Genomic DNA, 6000 nt, shown 5'->3' with positions numbered 1-6000 from the left:
TGACATCGTGTGAAATAAAGACTACTAAGTTTATAACAGTGTCATTTGTGCTGCTATTGGGTCCATCCTATACCCGTTACATACACACTTTGAGACAAGGTGATTAATAGTTGACAATGAAATTAGATGAAATTTGATATGATTTGATGTAATGAAATATGATGATATATCATTATATGCTATATCATCATTATCATTATGTATTATATCAATTGTAATTAGTACACTCTCATTTCTTAGAAGTAGCATCTGCTCTCTGTTGTCTGCCTGTTTTCACTGTCTGCATCATGCTGTGGTGTAGGACCACTCAGCATCAGCCAGTTAACGTTTCACACACTCTTCAGGTGTTTTCAGTCTCAAACACACAGTGGCTGCTTTAGCTGCTTGTTGCTTGGCAAAAAGAAAATGCTTTTTTCCTAAGAGGACCCTCTGACCAGCCTCTCCATTGGCTGCACGAGTCCCACAATGGGACTCACTGTTGCCATAGTGTTGCTCCTTTGATGCAGACAAGATGGGATGCAAGTGATGGAGGAGAGGAACAAGAGGTGACAGAGAGATGAGGACAGAAAAGATGGAGATGGAGATAGAAACATGTCTGTCTGCACTGCAATCACAAAGACTAAACATAAAATATGCATTTTCTTTCACACAGTCTTCCTGTCACAGTGTTTCCGAAAGTTTGATTAATCATTGGCAAATGATGCATCCCACATCTGTGTTTTTGCACTGTGGGAAAACTTTAGAGATTGGCTTGCCAGGAGTGCTACCATTATAGGTCAAAGCAAGGTGGTGTATTTGTTACTGATTAGCTTGGAACCAGCATCATTAATGGAAGGTGGCATATTTATTGTTGACTGATTTTAATCCATGTTAGTGACATGGCTCTAGGGATGGCAAAGTCGGTCTACCGGTCAGTCCACAACTTTCCTGTGATATACTGTATGTAAACATCCACTTCATGGATTGACGCAAAACTTGGTACAAACATTTATGGGGAATTTCAAGAGTTTAAGACTTTGGTGATTCTCTGACTTTTCCTCTAGTGACACCACGAGATTTACTTTTTAGTTCTTTAATAAAATATCTTAACTATCAGATTAATTACTGTGACATTTGGTAAAGACATTCATGGTTCCCAGAGAATGGATTATAATAACATTGATCTGCTAACCATCTAGCACCATCATCTGATCAACATTTCATTCTGTCCAATACCAAATTTATGATCAAATACCTGCAAAACTACTGACATTCCCATCAGCTTTCAGCTGTACTTTGTGTTTAACTTTAATTAGCACATATTAGCCTGGTAACATGCTAACCATGTTAGCATGCCGATGTGAGCAAGCCCCCAGGAAGTGTGCTGGTCTTTGGTCTTTGGCAGAAGTTGACATAGTGGCCAAACCATGGAATTACAACTTCTGGGTCCGTCATGTGATGCCATTAGGTCCAAAAAGACTTTTTGCCTCACACAATCATTGAAAAAGGAGCAGCTGTGAAACAGTGGATACGTTTTTTTTAGCGCCAAAACCCATATAAAATGATTAGTTTCCCTATCAGAATTTGATCCATTTGGTCCGAAAACATTTAGAAAGTCTAGAAGAGCCAAACAATTGAATTATTTTATCCCCATTCAAGTCAGTGGACAGCTAAACCAGAAATTAGCTGGCTTGGTTGGCAGAAGTCTCTGGTGTGCATGCTCTATGGGCCTAACGATCAGGAAGCATCAGCAACATCTGAGTTATTTCTTTACAGTGGGAAGTGGCTCTTTTAGCTTCATGCGCCAATGAGCAATTTTCATAGGAATGAACAGAGCCCCGCCTCCAACGCTGTATCCAGTTCTCTTAATACATCCATGGATATGAGCTGTAGACTCTTAGGCTTGTATGTAGTTAAGAGCAATTCTGGGAAGCAAAGGAAATCAGTAACCGAGGGAGTTACATGACGGGTTGAAGGAAAGCGGACAAATGAAAAAAATGCTAATTATAACACGTCATCACAAAATATCTCTTGGAACACGGAACATCAGTGTGTTTAAACCAGCAGTGAATAACACACAGACATGATGTTGATCAATAATATTGGTATTGTTCTTCTCATCTCACTCTTGGAAAGAAAAAGAATATATGCATCTCCCAGATGTTGAACTAGTCCTTTAAGCAGAAGCAGCAATTCAGTTTAACATGACTCAGGCTCTGCCAGTTTGCAACATCAGTGTTAGTAAAGCATGCAATGAACATTTTGCAGTCCTACAACATCTACCTGCACTATCCTGATGTAAATTATTGATTATAATAATGATTTTAATAATAGTTAACATTGTTCTTTTACTGTATATACAGCAACCTTCTGCCCCTCTTTAATCCCAATCCTACTGTTGTGCCAACACAAGCACAGACCCTTCAGCAGCTGGAGTTTAGCCTGCAGGTACAGAATCACACAGCCCTGCTAGAGGCTCCACTGCCTCTTTATCCACTACAGTGACCAAGCTAACAGGCAAATACTGAAGAGAAACATTATGAGTCACTAACAGATACATAGAGAGCCCCCTGTTAACCCAGTTACTGCACTGAACTGGTTTGTGGTTGACATACAGCATGTAGACATCCTGAACGAACCTGTTCAGCTCCTTGTTTGATGATGATGAAGCTGCTTCAGATGTTTGGTCTCTTCTTATATTAAACAGTCTACCAGGGCAAATGAACATCCCGTTGCTGTCACTTCACATGTTCACTCATAAAGCATTATGGGTACATTTTGATGTCAACACAAATGTGTGATGACGATGAGTAGTTTTATGATATATTATGTAATAGCACTGCTACTGCTAGGATACAGAAATCTGCTATATAGCCGTACATGTAAATCATATAGTACATATACTGCATTTCAATGTGTCTCTCACCAATATACAAAACATTAAAGTCACATACAGTACCAGTCAAACATCTGGACACATGTATATCCACATATATACCATTTTAAAATATTTTTTCATCTATGAATATTTTCCCTTTAAATATTTACAGTATACATGTATTTTATCAAATAAACACTGATATATGAGTTTTCTTGTATGTGGATGTATTCAAAACTGCATAAGATTGACTTCATAATTTTATTTTTCAAGTTTTCGTAATAAATCAAGGGTCTTTGGTTTGATACCTTACTTTTGATTTAAATGCTGCAGGTTCCTAAAAACAAACAAACAAACAAACAAACAAACAAACAAACAAACAAACAAACAAAAAAATCCCCTCTGTCTGTGTACCCTCCGTCCAAAGCTGTGTTCAACCTGTTTGATAACAGGATAAACAAATACACAATGCATTATTTTGTTTTTCCATTTTTCATGTGAATTAAAAAAATGGAAATCCACATGCTTTTCCCATTTTCGTCTTCAAATCCCCAATTGGAATAGAAATTAAACCAAAACCAGAAAATAACTTGTTGCTGCTTTTATCTATATTATCTGCCCCTCCTATACAGACAGACAGACAGATAGATAGATAGATAGATAGATAGATAGATAGATAGCTGTGGAAACATGATTTTAAAAAAAAGTGGAGCCAAAAAAAGTTTTTGAGTATATTAAATACCTACAGTGTTCCCTCACAGCAGAAATGGCGTGTCTGGAAATTTAAATAATCAATGAAGTTAGGCTGCTGTGCCTCTTGCGTAAATGGATGCAGCATGTCTCTTAATGGGGAGATGCACTTATGGGGGGATGGGGAGGTCTGCAGGTTTTTAATGAACTCAAACGTACATCTTTCAAAGTTACAGTATTTTTAATACCAAATTCCCTCTTTTTGTTATGATCCTTCCACTGTAGCTCAACAGGGAAACACTGTGCATGGAAACAAAAAGAGGGAAGCAGCGTTACTTCATTGATTATTTAAATCTCCAGACATGACTCAGGACTGGTCAGGATCTTATGGTAATTAATGTTAATTAATAGTGTTTCCCTGTTGAGCTGCATTGGAAGTATCACAACAAAAAGAGGGAATTTGGCAATATAAAAAAGACTGTAACGTTGAAAGATATCTGTTGAGTTTATTAAATACCTGCAGCAATCCTCCTGCAGCAGAAACAATAAGTGTGTTTCCCCCTTAAGAGAGACACTGTGCACATTTAGGCATGAGGCACAGCAGTGGGACTTCATTTATTATTTAAATCTCCAGACACACCGTCTCTGCTGCAGGGGGATTACTGCCGGTATTTAATAAATTTAAAAAAAATGTTTTGTCTTTTTTTGAGGGGGGGCTTATAGTCAGCACCCCCAACTATGATCATGTTCCCGTGGTTATTCAATGCTATAGGGGTGGGCCTGAATATAAATACGTTATTCGGCAAAGTACAAATAGTGTTTTGGGTTTTTTTATGAATATTTGTTTCATACAAATATTTTAAAAATTATTTGTTTTCAGGAAGAAAAAAAAACATGTCAAATACCAGCATGCAGGTCAGTTACATTGCTATCTCAGGAATGGCAAAGACAGTGTTGATCATGTATGCACACCAGAGTGCTGGCTCATTCAATGCTGCAGCCAAAGATGCTGCTGTGGAGGTTTTAACTGCTCAGAGCTGCATGGTAGAAGTTTCTGACCTTTACGCCATGAAGTTTGAAGCCACTGCTACTGCACTGGACATCACCGGAGAAATTAAGAATGCTGAACACTTCCGTTACGCACAGGAGACAAAATTGGCATGGGAGGCAGGAAAACTGTCTGCTTACATCACTGAAGAATAATGTAAACTAATGATGGCAGACTTAATCATCTTTCATTTCCCCATGTACTGGTTCACTGTTCCTGCAATCAGGGCTGGATTGAGCGGGTGCTCACACTGGGCTTTGTCTACTCACAAGAGAAGTGATACACCCAGGGCATCTTCAAGGACAAGAGAGCCATGCTGTCCTTCACCGCTTGGTCTCATGAGCCCATGTTCAGTGCAAATGGCATCATGATGCACATTTCCTTATTTGGACATCACTCTGACACACGCAAAGTGCTCTCAAGGGGCTCTCGATAACCTGTTGTTCCGCTTCTCCTTTCCACAAAGTTAGGTTGTAAAAAATAGGCAATAAATGAAGTAGCAAAGCAATAATCACCTTTGAAGTTCTTCCCTTTATGTTCAGTCTGGTCGCCAGAATAAAACGTTGGCATTGTACGTTTCTGCAAACTACAGAAATGTTGAATATCTACGTTTAAACATGTGTAATACGTAGCATATTAACATGTCAACAAAACGTATCATATCAACATTTCTACAAGATGTAGCATATCAACATTTCCAAAATACGTATCATCTCAATATTTCTAAAGTGACGTAGTTCACATGCGATCTATATGAGCTGACTTTCCTATTAGGTGGAGGGGTCGGTGAATGGTTGGTAAGTTTCTTGGCAGCAAGTTGGAAATCAGCAGAGATACGGTTTGAGACCACCTCGAAACCCATGCCCGCTCCCTGTTTCAACCGGCAAAAGTGGGTGGGTGTTTTTGTCGTCAGTACATTTGCAGCCATTTTTCTAGCGAGAAAACCAGGTGTTTTCAGTGAGACATCGGGACATTTATTTTATTTTTTATTTTATTTGAACCCAAACCATAATCTTTCCCTTACCCTAACCAAGTGGTCTTTGTGCCTAAACCTAACCAGACCTTAACCACAGCGTTGTCACACCATAAAACATAATATGCTACGTTTGTAGAAATGTTTGATATTTATACAGAGTGGGGGTATTTGAATGTCAAATACATTCAAATTCTGTATTTGACATGTGTGATTATATTATGTTCATAACATATGTGCATATGGCAATACATTACATGAATAAAGTTTCATTTAGTTTAACAAAAAAAAAAAGAAAAGAAAATGATCTGACAATCTGTGATGAAAGAGGAACAGGGGGGTCTGTATACTCTCCCTCCAAAACTGAGTTCAACCTGTTTGATAACAGGATAAACAAATATACACTGCATTATTTTGTTTTTCCATTTTTTG

General features: G+C 38.3%; 1 pseudogene; it reads left to right on the top strand.

The window, feature by feature from the left end:
• Positions 1–4478: 4478 nt before the first annotated feature.
• LOC122990949 overlaps positions 4479–6000 on the top strand; it is a 54888-nt pseudogene continuing 53366 nt past the window's right edge.

Source organism: Thunnus albacares, chromosome 10 (genome assembly GCF_914725855.1).
Source record: "Thunnus albacares chromosome 10, fThuAlb1.1, whole genome shotgun sequence".
NCBI lineage: Eukaryota > Metazoa > Chordata > Actinopteri > Scombriformes > Scombridae > Thunnus > Thunnus albacares.
The sequence above is the reverse complement of the archived record's forward strand: the minus strand, read 5'-3'. Positions and strand labels throughout refer to the sequence as shown.